At 39.1% G+C, this 17,611-nt stretch overlaps 1 pseudogene; it reads left to right on the top strand.

The window, feature by feature from the left end:
- The first annotated feature begins 14,058 nt into the window (after positions 1-14,058).
- On the top strand, positions 14,059-15,836 carry LOC149831497 (NAC domain-containing protein 20 pseudogene; annotated as a pseudogene).
- Positions 15,837-17,611: the final 1,775 nt, after the last annotated feature.

The raw sequence follows: 17,611 nt of genomic DNA, 5'->3' as shown, positions 1-17,611 counted from the left end.
CACTCAAAAAGGAATTTTTTATTTTGAGCTTCTAAACATTCAATGGCACACATTTATTGTTGATTCCCAATAGTAGAATCCATTTTTTAATTCTTATATTTTGCTCGAAGATGGAATTATTAATGACATGTGTGAGGTCATTGTCGACATCCTCACATTCAACTGATTCTTCATCTTTGATGTTTTTATCAATATCTTCATAGATCAGATTGTCAAAGATGAATTTGTCCTTGAATAAAGATTGACAACCTTCGGGATTCTCAATGAACAAAGGGTTGTCAAATTTGATATGAGAAAGTTCTTCACGATAATCTATGTCAAAACGTGAAAAAATCTGGGACAACTCGTCGAACACTTTATCGAGGATAGGTTCTTCTAAGAGTTCCTTGCTAACCTCCTCAATCCCAATAATATCTTAAAAAACAGACAAGGATTCATCATCAAGTTCACATATAAGAACACCCTCAATTTCAGGTGAGGGTTTCTCTTCCTTCTCATCGACCTCGTTGAATATTGGATCACCAAAGATTTCACGAAAGGCTCCTCTGAAGGATCTTTCATAAAAATATTAAAAATAGGGTTAACCTTTTCGCACTGTATTTCTTCCTCGAGATTTGAAGCATTTTCTAACTCCTCACTCCCCCCCCCCATGATCTCTTTGATTTTCTAAGGTTCTAGGTCATATGAAATGGGATTTTCTTCGACCTTGCAACTCACATATGAGGTATCCTCAAGCCTAACCATAGAATTTGTAGATCTAAATGAGGCAGGGTTGGGCTAGGGACTGAAAGATGAAGATAACATACAAGTATTCTGACTCGTATTTCTATGCAAAAAATTTGCATAACTCGACTTTGGATATGAACCATGGGCCTTTCATTTGGATATCATAGGCGGATCCATAATTCTACCTAGATACAAACATAGATGTGGGTCAGACCCTCGATCGGAGTCATACCGCCTATAAGACTTTGGAGATCCGGGCACACCGACCTTGGATCACCGTTCTTCCTCGATCATGGCATCACAAATCTTTATGTACTGATCAAGGTCTTGGTTTTGCAGGCCGAGGAGTTTATGCTGAAGATCCTTATTTTCCCTATCAAGCTCGTGCTCATTATGACCTCTACCATTCATTTGCCTGGACATGGCGATAACTCAAAAAAAAAATAATTCTAGAAATGTCTAACACTGAAAATCTGAATCGTGTCGAATTAAGAAACCCGTTTACCCTCACTATGATACCAAAATAATGCAGATTTGGCAAAGACATCGATCTACAATCCAAGATCCAAATGGATCTCCACGCATGGAAGCCTAAAATCTAAATAGTAGAGTCCAAACATGACTTAAATTGATCTCTGATTCAAGCTAGGGAAACTCTAATGTGACAGAAGGTGTAAAAATGAAAAAGGTGTGCAATGAATACACCTTTTTAACGAATCAGAGAACACATATTTTGGATCTGTGATGACCGATGTATGCGCAGTGCTCTGGACCAGACAGACTGGTCGCTGGATGTCCAACCGATATTCAGTTAGCCAACTTAGCAGGAGTTTTTGGATCCTCACACGATGGAGTTTGAGAAAACTACAAACCGGTAAGTTATGCCAAATTCTGTTATCTTTTTTATAAACGTAGATTTGTAATTTTTGGATTAATATATTGAAAATTATGCCTAAAATACGTTGCTGTATTTTCTGCTCTAAGCTAAACGAGATAATGAACAAGATTTCAAGCATACAGAGAAATAAACAACTTTTTGACACAGCTAATGATCGATTTACTAAAAACTCAAAACATGAGAATTCTTAATCCAGATGTTATCTTTTTAGAACATCATTTGGTTCAATAAACACAACAGGGATGACAAAGATACACTTCAAATACAGAACACTATAAAAAATGTAATAGGCATTCCAGAACGAAAATATCATTCGAATAATAGAGATTGACAGCTATTTTAGATCAACAAAAAAATAGATTCAGAAAAAGTAATAAACATGAAAGTTGCAGTTCCGGATGTTAGCTTTTCAACAAGTTAAAATTTAGAATTTTCTGATCAACCGTTTAAGAGAACATGATAAAATACCAAATGCTATCAGGAAATGTAACATGCATTTGGGAGAACAAGGTAAATTACCGAACACTGCCAGAAAGCTTGTCCACTCAAACTCGATGAGACAACAATAGCCGAATCTCAGAAAACAAAATCTTAGATTTTAAGAAAAATACAACTACAATAAGGAGATTAACAAGTCAAGCCACTCTATTTCAAAGCAAACATCAAAGCAATAGATTGTTTAGCACTACTATGCAGTGCAGAATAATGATTCTTCAATAAAATTCGACAAATAGTCATAAGATTACAAGAAATAAGGAACAAGCTGCAACAGATAGTATCTGTTTTGCAGCCAATGAAAACATGATTTTAAGCCACCACATGGATGGTACACGAAAAGCTTGAACATCACACGACGTTTATAACGTCCAGGACAATCCCACTACAACCGCCAAGGCTTCATGCTATTTGTTCACCCACAACCACACACCAAAACGTCACAAAGTCTTCTCTTGTTGAGATAACAACCTTCACCACCACGAGCATCTTCCGGAATTTTTTCTTCAGAATAACAAAAGCCCCTTTGCTAGATGACCCCCCAAGCATTCTTAAACCATAGGGAAGGGACCTCATAAAGAGAGAGAGCCCTTCCCCAAGTTGCCCCCCCCCCCCCCCCCCCCAAGGCCAAGAAATGGCTATTTTGAAAATGATCATTTAACAAGCCTCAACAACCATTTTGACTTCTGAATCAAAGCTAAGATTCAAATGAGGTTTAAAATTGTCCTCCAAAAGTGGTGCCACCTAGGGTTCTATTTAGATTTGGATCTTGGGCAAGATCTAAACATCAATATTAATTAGACTCGCAAAAAAGAGTTAGAAATATTTTTTTTTAAAAAGAAAACTATCCTGTAATTCTGTACATCCTCTAGTGCCACAAAAAGATCCTACAGAAAACTAAAACTATCCGGATCCATAGACTCCGGCACCTACAAATGAAAAAAAAGAAAAGAAATATCTAATATGATTCCTCACTTTGACAAAAAAAATATATATGAGAAGGTAAAAGCAAAATTCTCAAAAATTGAAATACGATAATCAAAATGAATTTTATTTCGCGAAGATCCAATTAAACTCGTATAATCCTGCATGTCATTAGATCTACAAGGTATTACATCTCAGATCGGGTTTGGTGAGTTGGATTTGGATCCAACTCATCTTTACTGAATGGATGATGTGGGCATCATATATTTTGATAATGGAGAGCACATAAGTTTGGGTCAGATCTAAGGGTGTCAACGGTTGGGTATGATCCAACCCCAACCCATAGTAGGTCCAATAAGATCCGGGTTTGTATAATAAGAAAGGAGACCCAATTATGAATTCAGAATGAACCTATAGGGCCCAATTAGCATGTGGAACCAGGCATTGTTTATAAAATTTCACACTAGATTCGGTCCAACATAAGTCCTGATTAAGATCCAAAATTTTCATTGTGAAAAACATAGAAAATATTATTTTTCTCCTTATGGATCAGTTCTGGTTTATGTGAACCATATAGGACCTGATTATAGTTTTTCTGATTATAGATCTGGAATTTTTTTATCTAAACCTAGCGGCAGTACCAAAAAGCCAAATACGGGTCTGGACCCACATGGATTTGGTGAAGGTGAGACCTGTTAGCACCCTTTTTATTAATGAATGAGAAAAGAAAAGGGTGGAAGGATAGCTTTGGCATTTGAAAATATCTAACTTAGTTAACTGGGAGATGGTAAGGGTTGGTTAGAACAGGTCTTTATTTGACTATTGACGGAAAAAGTTAGGTTCCATGTCAGGAATTTCATAAAAGTTGGTTCCTGATATACAAATTCAAGCAAAAGTGGGACTCCATCAGAAAATCACCCCCAAAAAAGAGCCTAAGAATTGGAGATGCACATCAAAACACCCCATAGCCAATTCCACTCTTAAATAATACATGTTAAGCTACTTATAACAAGGAATAGGGAAAATTTCATTTAGTGGTTAATCCTTTTTGCCACAAATTCCGAAATGAGACTGTCACATTTCTGAATTTCCTGATATGGGCCTCTGATTTTTCTGAAAACTGCCATACAGAGACCTACTTTTTATTATTATATGTTGATAACTCTGGTTAAATCTCAAGTCAAAATTCCAGAAATATACTTCCCAATCAAATGTTCAGTATGTTTACTTTTTTATTTTTTATTTTATAACTAAGTTCTCCGCTGAAGTGGGTAATCTCTGGGTAGGGTCACCGATACTAGGGGTGGCAATCGTGTCGGGTAAGCGGGTTGGTGGGTCAGAATACCTCAACACGAATACGACTTGTTTATTAACAGGTCGGATATGGCAAATATGAACATGACCCATTTATTAAATGGGTAACCTGACACGACACTCGTTTAATAAACGGGTCAGGTCGACACGATTACACAACACGGTGACCCATTTATTAAACGGGTCAACCCGATAACATAGACACGATAACCGCATAGGCGCACACCACCATTGGAGAGGAGAGGTCTCGGGCTCTCGACTGCGGCTGGGTTAGGAAGGAGTTAGGTGGGTGACTAAAGTGTAAAGTTAGGAGTTAGGGTTAGATAAGTTAATATATATATAAACCGGTTGTGGGTTGACAGGCTCGTGTAAATGGGTTGACCTGCTCGCCTAACCCGTTTATTAAACCGGTCAAACAGGTTGACAGGTTGGCATACCCCTAACACAAACACGACCCGTTTACGACACAAACCCGTTTAAGCCAAACCCTAACCCGGTTAAGAAGCGGGTTGGCGGGTTGGGTCAGATTTTGCCACCCCTGACCGATACCCAAGCCCTTACTAAGTCCACCAATGAAAGGCACTCGCACACTTGATAGGAGTTGAACTGAAATGAAGGGGTAACCAGCTTCGCTATCATAGGGCGACCCGGCAGTGTCTGTTTACCTTTTCTTTTCTTGAGAGGATAAATGAGCTTTTCAATTTCAAAGGACAATATGGTAAACCCAAAAAGATCATGTTTCTGATGATGGGTGTCAAACAGTTCCAGGAAACCTGTAGACCATATCAAGAATTAAGAAAAGTGAGTTACATTTTTGAAATATGGGGCAAAAGGTTAGCCCCTCAATGGAATCGTCTTTAAGAAATTATCATATTTGATTTTAGTTAAATACAAAATAGTATTTCACGCACCAATACGGTAGCTGCACGTACGTGACTACTCATTACTAGTAGATGTCAATAGATTGGGTTTGGTTCGGATCCAGGTGAAACCAGACTTTGACAAGATTTTTGGGTATGATATCGGGTCTAGACTTGGATTTAATCGGGTCTACTATAAAAGAACCATATCCAAATCCAATAAAAACTATATAAACCAGACCTGAACTATACCCGGTAAAATGATATTTTTTTATCATTTTACATTAAAAATTTGTGGGTCTTAATTAGCGGAACTCGATTGGGTTGGGCCCAGGTCTGGTATAAAATTTCACAAACTATACCCAGGTCCATATATTAATCCGGACCTACAGGTCCACACAGTGTCTGCTTATTTGTCACCATACCCCGATCCTATAGGGTTTGGTCTGGATAAATTAACCCGACCAGTCCCTTTGACACCCCTAATATTAGGGATCAAATTGTTTCATGGAGACAGTATCGAGAGGAAGAAGAAGGTGGTAGTTCATTTTCATCATAAGACAATGTTGGTTATTGGGTGGTGAGATTTATTTGGGAGTGTGGTAACAATGTCATCTTTAGGGATGTCACCTTCAATGCCGCTATATATGGATGTCATTAAGATCTTGAATCCGATTACAGAGTTCATTTTCCTGATATTCTTGAGTAATGTTCACCATCCAATTGCTCGAAAATTAATGGCTCTATGCCCAATAGATGGTGGCCTCCTCCACAGGACTATGTTATGCTGTCCACATATATATAGCAAAGGTGTGTGGCGTGTAGGCTTCACTCTAAGGAATAATGAGGGAGTTTGTATGAAAGCTGGTTGGCTTGTTAATTAATTAGATGTGTTGGTCTGAACGTGCAAGAATGGTGTTGGTGGAGAGAGATTATGGAGGATCGATGTTCATGTTCAAAACGTCATCGTTGAGAGTTTTAGGAAGCATATCAATCATGAGATGTGCTTTGCAAGGTGGACCTGCCAGTCGGGTGGATCATGATCAAGGTTGTTAAATGCGATGAGGCGTTGAGCCTGCGCTTCGCCTCTGAGGCGTACGCCTCTCACAACTGGTATGGAAGTGAAGCGGTGGGAGGGGAGGCAGGGAACGGCGGAGGAGCAGTTGGCCGGCACGTGGCGGTGGATCCACTGGCACTTGGGGTTAGCACAGCCGGCGAATCGGGCGGAGGAGGAAGACTTGGGGATGAAGGAGGGGATTCTGGAGGTTGATGAGGGGCAATTTGCGCATCACAGCACGCCTCAGTACCTTGAGCGTGCACCTCGCCTCTGAGGCGTACGCTTCAGGTACTGAGGCGTACGCCTCTCACAACACTGATCATGATATCATCCAGTTCTTCTCGAGGGATTCCGAAGTGTAATCACACTCCCGTGATTTTAGAGCAGCTGGGACGTCCTTGGCTCCGATAGATGTTGGAATTGGATAAACCACCTGATTGGTCTTTGGTATGAATTGCTGTAACTAGTCGGAGTTTGCCTAATCCCAGCTTGCTATTCCAAAAAAAAGAAGTGGATTCTCCTCATGATTTAAAATTTGTTTAGGGTACGATTGGTACGTTGCTTTTTACAAATGTTAAAGTAAATCTCATGAAAATCAAAATCATGTGAATTAGAATCTCATGAGATTCCACTTCTCATACTTGACTGTTTGGAGGAAAGGAATCTCATTTGTATGAGAATCATTTTTTTTTGTTTGATAAGTTGACACAGATTCATTTAATCATGTTATACATATATAGTTGGATCTAACGGACCATAGATATAGTTTTTTTGGATTTATTGGATCATGGACCATGAATTGCATCAATCAATTTTTTGGATTTAGTGGATCATGGATTGAATTTAATGGACCTATACATGGATTTCTATTGGATCATGATTTGAATAATTACCGAATATGAGTCGAGTTTCAAAATACAAACAGTAGATCCAAATCTATCAGAAACATATTCAATCAAGTAGGGTTTAATCTTGATCCAAAGATATATGTGATAGAACTGAATTCGGCAAAAGAAGGATTAGCTTACATGCAAAAAAGAAAGCAATGAAACCCGATTTTGGTGCAAACGTGAATTAGACTGGACATAAAAAACCAATTCAAATCCAATTTGAGTCAAAAAATAACGAGTAAACAATACATTCAAAACTTATTTATACATCCAAATTCGAAAATAACGTCAAATTCAGATATGATATCCAAGTATACCCGATGCATGCTGCCATTTGCCAAAGCCCAAATCCAACAACTTAAATAAAACCGAAGAAAACGTTGCGTGAAGTCACATGGTGCCTCTCTCTCCCTCTCAACTTCCTTCTTCCCAAGTGGCTAATGGAGTTCGCTGGAATCGATTCTGGCGAGCTCCCCTCACCCCTCATCAACAGCCAGGAAAAAAAAACCATTTTATCTGATCTTTCCGACAATCATCATTTTTTCACTGAGCTTTCCATTCCTCTGACAAGCTTCTTTTTTCGGTGTAGGCTTGGGTTTTCTGGCGAGCTTGGTTTCTTCCGACTCCCCCGACCCCTTCCGTCTTCATATATGAGAGTGGAGAAGATGAACGTTGGGGGGAACCCAACGTTCACCTTCTAACTTTTGGCAGAACCCGTATGGGTTGGGTTGTGATTTTCCCAACCCGTGAGTACGTGAGCCCCAAATTTCATGTTTGGTTGAGCATGAGGTTTGGGGCCATATGAGAATCACTCTCTCATTCAAATGAGAGAGTGATTCTCACGTGATCGAACAAAACATGCCCTTTAATTAGTTCTTACGTACAGTATATTGGGAGAGAGAAACTATATAACAAATTTATAGAGCAGAAAAAGATTTGTTCCTTAATTAGATATGATCGAAACGAGATAGCACAATAGAAGTAAAGATTTATGTGCTTTGGTTTTTGAGAGACTTAAGATTTACTTAGTTAATGCTTAGTTTTCGGTATGTGGCTTAATCATTATAAACACATTTCATGAGCTACAAAACGGAACAACTTCCCCTACAAGAGTATTATCTACAATCATTTGAGATAAAATGTCACATGTATTTAACATTAAAAAAGCATTGCGTTAGCGATCATTAGTTCTATTCTTAAAAACGTTTCTTGTTCATCCGAAGTGTTTTATCACATAATTTATAAATAAGTCTAAAAAATGTGATCTCCATGGTTTATGCAGCAGTGCCTCCCTAGGGGCAAGAGGTGCGCCCACGGAGTTTTACGTAGGGATGGCAGTGGACCGGGGGAAAGCGGAGCCCTACCCTGCCTCGCCCCGTTTGGACCAGGGATGAAGGGTATGAAACGGGGATGGAGGTGGGGACGAAGGTTAAAATCCATCCCCGTTCGGGGATGGACGTACACTTTTCCCCGCCCCGCCCCGTCCCCGCTATGATCCCCGCCTCATCCCCGTCCCCGCCACTTTTCCCCGCAATAGCCCCGCCCCGCCCCGCCTCATCCCCGTTTGAACCGGGGATGGAGGACATGAAACGGGGATGAAGGCGAGGGTGAAGGTTAAAATCCATCCCGGCCGGGGATGGAGGCGGGGATGGAGGTTCTAATCTTGAGGCGGGGCGGGGGTGGAGACCTTGTCCCCCACCTCGCCCCGCCCCACTGCCATCCCTAGTTTTACGCTATTGGGACTAAGGTCTTGGATTATTCAGTACTCAAGTCTTCAGCATGATATTGACTAAGGTCTTGGATTGTGTCATGACCTGACATCCCATATGTTGGGATTAGAAAACTGGGTGCTGTCCTACTTAGATTTTATGTAGCATAACATTCTGCAGCCTGCTGGGATTCATACTGTTTTGTCTATTTTCCCATTGCATCATGTTTTGATGTCATTTCTTCCTGATCAGTCTTTGGGGATCCCTTGCCACCATGATTTTGTATATTTTCTTTGAGAAATTTCCATTTAGGTTCCACCTTTTGCATGATATTAAGAAAAGAGCCCTACATTTTTCTCAAAAAGCATTCCAAGACCCAATCTCTCATTGAAATTGTTACATTGGTACCTCAGTTGGTTAATTCAGGCTAACTGTGAATTCTGTATGATAATATTAATAACAGCCCTATCCTATACAACAACAACAACAACTACGCCTTCATCCCAAAACAATTGGGGTCAGCGATATGAACCAAAAAAGAAATTCATTTTGGGTCTTCCACATGAATCCTTTTCCTCCAATCATTTCTATCCAACGCCATGTCCTCGGTGAGGTTCAAAGCATTCATATCCTTTCCTATCATCTCCATCCAAGTCTTCCTAGTCCTACCCCTACCTCTTTTAACTAATATATTTTCCCATTTCTCCAACCTTCTAACTGGAGCATCATTAGGCCTTCGCCGAATATGTCCAAACCACCGTAAACGATTCTCTCGCATCTTATTCTCAATGGGTGCAACACCTACCTTCTTACGTATCTCTTCGTTCCGAATCTTATCTTTTATTGTATTTCCACACATCCATCTAAGCATCCGCATCTCAGCTACACTCATTTTTTGAATATGATGTCTCTTGGCAGCCCAACATTCCGTACCATATAGTAAAGCGGGTCTAATAGTCGTCCTATAAAACTTTCCCTTCAACCGCAATGGCATTCTACGATCGCACAGCACTCCAGTAGCACTTTTCCATTTCATCCACCCAACCTTTATCCTATGATTTACATCTCCATCAATTTCTCCATACTTTTGAATGATAGATCCCAAATATTTGAAATAATCATTCACCGGTATATCTTGCTCACCAAGCTTCACTACACTCCCATCACTACTTCGTTGCTTACTAAACCGACATTCCATATATTCAGTCTTACTCTTACTCAACTTAAAACCTCTAGCTTCCAATGTCTGTCTCCATAATTCTAACTTAGCATTAACCCCGGCTCTAGACTCATCAATCAAAACAATATCATCAGCAAACAACATACACCACGGTACATTTTCTTGAATTGATCTCGTAAGCTCATCCGTCACTATCGCAAATAGGAAAGGGCTTAAAGCAGATCCTTGATGTAACCCAACCGTTATCGGAAAATTGGTTGTCACCCCTCCACAAGTGCGGACATTGGTTACTACTCCTTCATACATATCTTTAATTATACTAATGTACTTGAGAGAAACACCTTTCTTCATCATTGTCCACCAGAGAACGTCCCTAGGTACTCTATCGTATGCCTTCTCTAAATCAATAAAAACCATATGCAAATCTTTGTTCCTCTCTCTATATCTTTCAATAAGTTGTCTAAGAAGATGTATAGCTTTCATAGTTGATCTTCCTGGCATAAAACCAAATTGATTCTCCGATATCATGACAACCTTCCTCAACCTAGACTCAATCACCCTCTCCCAAAGTTTCATAGTATGACTCATGAGTTTTATACCACGATAGTTTGTGCAATCTTGTATATCACCCTATCCTATAATAAATTAAATAGGCAAAGCACACTTTTTCAAACCCAAGGTTAAAATTGATATTTTATATGCATCTAAACCATGAACTTGGCTTCAGGTCCCTGTGTGAAACGAAAAACTTGAGTCCGTTATAAAAACATGGGACTCTTTTTCGGAATATCAGGCAAATGGAAATTTCCCTTTTTCTTTTTCATGGGAAAGTTCCGTTTAGCTTCTCATCAATCGCCAGATTTTTCAAAATAAATCTCATATTTTCTGGAAATTAAAAGATTTGAAGGCCAATTTTTCACTGAATCTATTAAATAGAAACCTCTATTGGAGAAACTAGGTAGAAACTCGGTCTAACCATGAGTGGTACTAAGCTGCTCCCCTTTGCATAGTAAAATAGGCAAAACATACCATTTCAAAACAAAGGTTAAAAGTGACATGTTATGCGGATCTTGACCACGAAATTAACTTCAGGCCCTTATTTGACAGTTAATGTTTAAAGTTGGGTCCTAAAATGCAAATGCGTTGTCAGAAAACATGGGGCTCTTTTTAGAATGCAATGCAAAAGGTGGGACTCAAAATGGAATCATCCCTTTTCCTTTCATTAATGTCATCACCATTCTCATTTTTCAATTGAAAAAAAGTCTCCAATTATGCATAATGCCCTTTAATATTAATATTAGCCGTTATTATAGGGAAACGGATCAACAGTCCCGTCGGCAAATCAGCATTCACGTCATGATCATTGATCAATCCTGGTTGTTGTAGTTGATCCTTTTGGTAGTTAGCAATAATACCCACCAAAATATTGTAATTAAAACTTGTTAGATTTAGTATAATCATGTAGGTGGCCAGTTTTACGGGTATATATGGTCATGTGAAGGCAAGAATGATGTTCTAGAAAGGGCTTGTAATTCTTTATTTTACATATCGTATGCATAAAAACTATGAGAGAGAGAGAGAGAGAGAGACTGGTCGTTGGATTCTTCAACCACCGGGTCCATGTCCTTTACAATCATAAAACCCCCTGTGAGAGCAGTTTGTCCTGTCAATCCCCCAGGACTCAAATAACTCAACTTTTGCACATGAAATATTTGTGTCAATGAATTAGTTCGATCCAATACTTGAAATAAAGAGTGTAGGCCAAAACGTTTCATAAGTTGTTAATGGAGTTGAAGTTACTAAATTGTGAGGAGTCGGTATCAATTTATACTGAATTGCTCCACATATAGTTCATCGAACCACATTTTTCAAGTGAACTAAAGCTAATCCGAATTGATCCTGCAACAGATCTGCTACAAAAAGAATACATTTAATTTTCAAGTGATTCATATTGTCAATTGTACACATTCCAAATTTCATTCCAATCAAATGATAGGCAACAACCAATACATCTTGTGATAACAAAAATCTATATATTGTGCTAGGGTACATCAAGATTCGGTCTCTGGTTCATATTTCATCGACTAATACTTCCTAATTCACATATTTGCTCCAAAAGATTCTTTTGTAATTCTTTACATAAAGACTCAGAAAATACTAAATCCCCATCAACACAAGCAAATTTTTGATAAAAGTCTAAAATGGCATTTTCCTCTGACCCAATCTTTTTTGACACACTGCAGTGGACATTAGTAGTGTAAGGTATTAATTATAGTCTTTTCTATAAGTCAAGATTTACAATCGTTCCTTCCTGGAACTTGCGTATTTTGAAGCTGATTCTGAAGATAAATAAATTAAAAATATCAGCAATTCTTTGTTTCAACTGAACAAGAATCGTGCTAGTTATATCAGATCATCGAAGCAGGATTCCGAGCCATTTGTTGTGTTGATCAGGTAACATCCGTATTTGAAATGGGGAGAAACGATTTGCCGTCCTCAAACTTGAATGGGGATTGTACTTAAAATTTTGACCCCCTTCACACTTTATATATGGCCGTCTTCAAGAAAGGAATTCTATATACAAATAAAAATAGACAAAGCACTGTAGTATAAATGACTTAATGCAGCATATATTAATCTCCTGTGAAGGTGAATATGTTGCAAGTCCATAGAAAATGCCTTCATCTTCTAATTTTTAGGTGCAGAAGATACAAAGTTCATTTTGTTGCAAATGCTATGTCCAAAATATTTTGTAGAATGGATCAGATGACATGCCAGATCACTGATCCTTGTTGTTTAGTCCTTCCCTTCCCTTCTTCCCCATCGTTTATTGTGCAACAAGCAGGGCCCACACTGATGCCCATATGGCGTCATCTGCAGAATCCCTAATGGCAGCCGTTGATCTCTTGAATCCACGGCCATGATGTCAAAACAACAAGCATGGGTGATTTTGCATATCACATGGCATTGGCGAGGAGAATGGTGAATATCATTTTGATGTGTCAGATTTCATGGCTCTGGTGATCGCCATTCAACAATCATTCCCTTCAACTGAATTACTGTGCTAGTGTAAGACTTAATGGTATCCCATGTGGTAAGCGGGGTCCTGTGCCAAGCTGAAGGCCTAGGTTCGAATCCCTCTGCCACATGGGGCTTAAGAGATATCAGGTAGGGTCTGCCTGACCCCAGCTTGCCTTTCAAAAAAAAAAAAAAACATATAATTTATGAGATCTCGCATGGGAAGAATGGGTCATATTCAATATCACAAAAAATTGGTGATATAGAAGATATGTTACGGACGTGCCGACACCTCATAGAGAGGCTGTGAGTGCCAAACTTTGTCGCTTAGCTCTCGAAAGTATTCTGTGTTTGGTTCCTGTTGAATGTCACCAACTTTCTGTCATACAGCTCTCTTACCAGATCTCACATAAAAAAAGGATATCCTATCCTCTGACGTCATATGTCAGAGTACCTATATTGATCCTGGCCGTTCAACTTATGCATCTGGACGGTTAATTAGAATTAGTTCACAGCCAGAAATATGGACTAATAAGAACCGTTTATCGGACGGCTTTTAAGGATGAACGTTGGATGGCCATTTATATTGAAAAAAAAAAACAGCAGTTGTCAGCTCAGCAAGTGACGCAGGTATCGTTGGTTTTTTCGCATGATCAGGCACCCTCTCAATCAATAGCGTGTGAAAGAGGTAAGAAGCGTTGGTGGTGGGTGTGACCGCTCCCCCTCACATAAGATTATGATATGACTGTTTCTTGGTGGACCAGAAGTAGATTCTCACCATCTTTTTCAGTGTTAGATCAGATTATTAGGAGATTTGCTGCCAACAAAAACTCAGAGTGGGTGGCCTTTCCCTCCTCATTTCACCAATTATATATACAACCAACATCTCCAACTTCAAAGATTGTCCCATCCATCATCACTAAGCTTGTCTTCTTCCTTTGCTTGACATTCTATGGACTAGGGGCACAACTTTCCAAAAGAAGGTCCCAAAAAATGGAGAACCTTCCTCCTGGCTTTAGATTTCATCCGACAGATGAGGAACTAGTTACTTATTATCTCACTCACAAGGCAACAGATTCTAGTTTTATTGCCAGAGCCATCAACGTCGTTGATCTCAATAGGTGCGAGCCTTGGGATTTGCCTGGTAATTACATAACCTCATTTTAATTATTGGTTCTTTTATTTTTGTTCCTTAGTTTACTACTAGCTAGGTGGTTACACCGGTTGATTAGTCTTAATTTTCAATTAGTTTAATTTGATTTTATTTCTGTGTTTTCCTTTGGTTTGATTAAGGCTCATACTAGCCGAATCACTAAAGTGAATTGAGCACCATATGGTTTTGTGGTGCAGGCAAAGCCAGCATGGGAGAGAGAGATTGGTATTTCTTTAGCCTACGAGACAGAAAGTACCCAACTGGTATGAGGACAAACAGAGCAACAGAAGCAGGTTACTGGAAGACAACGGGCAAGGACAAAGAAATATCAACAACATCAGGAGTGTTTGTGGGTATGAAGAAAACCCTTGTCTTCTACAAAGGGAGAGCTCCCAAGGGAGAGAAGACCAACTGGGTCATGCATGAATACCGGCTCACTTCCAAATTTCCTTCTAAACTCCCAAAGGTATGTATGTACCGAGCTAGGGCTGGAAAACGAGGTCGGTCACTCGTGGCTTGGCTGGTATTCTTATCATAAAGAGCTTGTTCAAACTCATTAAAAAGGCTCACGAACAATGAGTAAGTGGCTCTGCTCGGCTCGTACAAGCTAGCTAACTAGTAATAAATCTATATATATATATATATATATATATATATATATATATATATATATATATATATATATATATATATCATAAAGTGTTGATGGTTGAAGTGTTTGGCTTGCAAGCAATAAGTTTAGAGTTCAAATCCTATTGGTTAAACCTTTGAAACAATGCGTTTATTTTGTAAATGAGCCAGTCTGAGATTGGCTTAGTAGGTTTAAGCGCCTACTTTCAATTAGTTTCAATTTCAAAAAACATAGTTTCAATTAATGAGCCAGCTCCAAGGTCAACTACTTAACTCGGGTTGGCCATGTCCTCGAGCTCCGCTCAGCTTGCCATAGGAATGAATGAGGCTTGAACGCCCGCTGTTAATTCAGTTCGTGTCTCGTTTACCAGTCGATATATGCGCCACAAAAGAATCCATAGAACACTTGGCTTTATCAACATCGTAAATTCATTCATTATTTGATTGCTTGCAGGAGGAATGGGTGGTCTGCAGGGTGTTTCAAAAGAGCCATGGTGTCAGAAAGCTGGCAGCCCTCCCACCTTTACAGCATTCCCCATCTAATGCAACCAATCTCACAATGGAACAAAGACAGATAGAACGTTTGGAAAATGATTACTTCGGGGAATCTAATTCAGATTTATCAGAGATGTCCAGGATAATTGGAGATTCAACTGCATCCAATTTCGATCATTATAGACATAATAATATTAACAACACGACCAGCAGCACCACCACCACAGATATTGCTTGCGGTAACCACTTAAATTCGGATACAAGTTTAGCGTTTGGAAAGAACACTGCAATGCAGAACCCTCTCTCTTCATTACCGAGCAATGGCAGCTTCTTTAACCTAAACTTTCCTTCTTGGTCGAGTTCAAACATATTGAGGTCAATGCAGGTGAACATGATGAGCAACTATCATCAGCAAGCAGGAGCAATCAATGAGTACTTAAGTGCATTCGTTCCATCTGATTTGGAATCTTTCTGGCGTGGCCAATGAAGTTCCAGTGCTGACTAACCATGGAACAAAGACTAATTATAGATACTGCGAACTTGTGTTCTTACAGTACATGGAAAGGATGTACTAATATAAAATAAATCTGAAGAACGATGGTCTTTGTTTAGCGCATACATGAGTTAAGGTGTGAGATATTCTCTGTTTTGGTGCCTGCAAAAGTTTATTCTTGAATGTCATTTTAGCAATAGGGGTTGCACGAGATAGCTGAACAGCTAATTTGAAATATTATCATAATCAAGGGGTCTCCTGTTCCAATCTCCGCAAGGTTATTCTCACGGCATGCCTATCCAAAGAGAAGGAAGACAGAATTTTAATTAGGAATTATATTTTCTGTAATTCATCATCAAAATCTCTCTCTAAAACAAACATATGATGCTCATATATCAATACGTTGGCTCGTTTCTGGAAAGTAATTTTGGAGTTATGGTGCACATTTTGAATTGTGGGCGTCGTTCCGTGTTCTGAGTCCTGACCGAACCATAGTTACCAGAATCTTCTTGCTACATAGGGAAATTATTTTTCCAGAAATTCGCTTTGGAATCGGGAAACTCCTCGGAAAGCTTTGAGAAACCTGCTTCCAAAATATAGGAAACTTGATTCCCTTTTGTAGGAAGCCCGCTTCTTCTTTGTTTCTCAAATTATTCCTTTTTGCTTTCTTGAAGTTTTCCTCTTTCTTCTTGTCACTTCCCACTCACTTTCCCTTGTTTCTACATTTTTCATATTAAAAAATTATAATTTTTTATAATAAGCTTGCATGTTGGTTTTATATTTTTGTTCATGACATTTCTTATGTGCTTCCGCCCACTTCAGGTTGTTCTATGTGTTTCTTTTTCATTTTTTCATGCACTTGCATAATCACTTCATTACAACATCCTGCTTCCCGCTTTATACAACTTTTTAACACCCACTTTCTCGCTTTTGCTTCACGCATCGTTTCTCGTATCCATTTCGATTTCCTATAATTATGGACCCAAAGCATCCATCAAATGTCATATAACCCTTGGTTGAGTGGTCAGTCTCACTAAGGCCAAACTATCCAACAACCTTAGTGCACTTTAACAACTAGAATGGTGGTCTATCTTGGAATTGGCTGATAATTTTTTTTGTCTTCTTCATTGACAAAAAAGACCTGAGGGATCACCATAACATGTGACCTTTGGCGATGGGAGGGCCACTAAAATGATTCTTCCAGGATGGTAATTCCCACAGATTCAAAACCGTTGTTCTGTTCATAGTTCTAGAACATACAGGTATAGATTCTCAGATCCTCATTCTCTATTGCTTGATCTTCATTTTCAGTGATCTTGAGATCACCTTTAGCTATAAGTTCTTGAACAAGGTGTTTCAAGGTGATGCACCACCCGGTATCATATCCACATTTTTATAGAACTTTCTTGTGGGATCCTTCGCCTTGACTTGAGGGGGTTGAAAACCTCTGGCAACTTGATGATTTGTGATTTTAGTAATGACTTCGTAACCTCTATCAAAGATTGATGGAACCAGGTGAACTTATGATTCCTAGTCCAATTCGGATTCCAGTTTGAGCCAAGGAGTTCTTGCCTTTGTCCTCCCAGTTGTCTGGATTGTCTTTCAGATCTCTACTGATTCTGACCTTGAGGTTGTCCAGATTGTATTTTGTTCTTGTCCAGATTCACAATGTTTATTTGGTTTTTGGATTTAGTTTTTTTTTTAATCTCGGTATCCTTGTTGTTTCTAGATTTGACTAGTAGTCCATCATACATGCCTCTCTTATGATT

This window comes from Nuphar pumila, chromosome 7 (genome assembly GCF_984573655.1).
Source record: "Nuphar pumila chromosome 7, dmNupPumi1.hap1.1, whole genome shotgun sequence".
NCBI classification, from domain to species: domain Eukaryota; kingdom Viridiplantae; phylum Streptophyta; class Magnoliopsida; order Nymphaeales; family Nymphaeaceae; genus Nuphar; species Nuphar pumila.
Note: the sequence above shows the minus strand (reverse complement) of the source record. Positions and strands in the feature narration are given on the sequence as shown.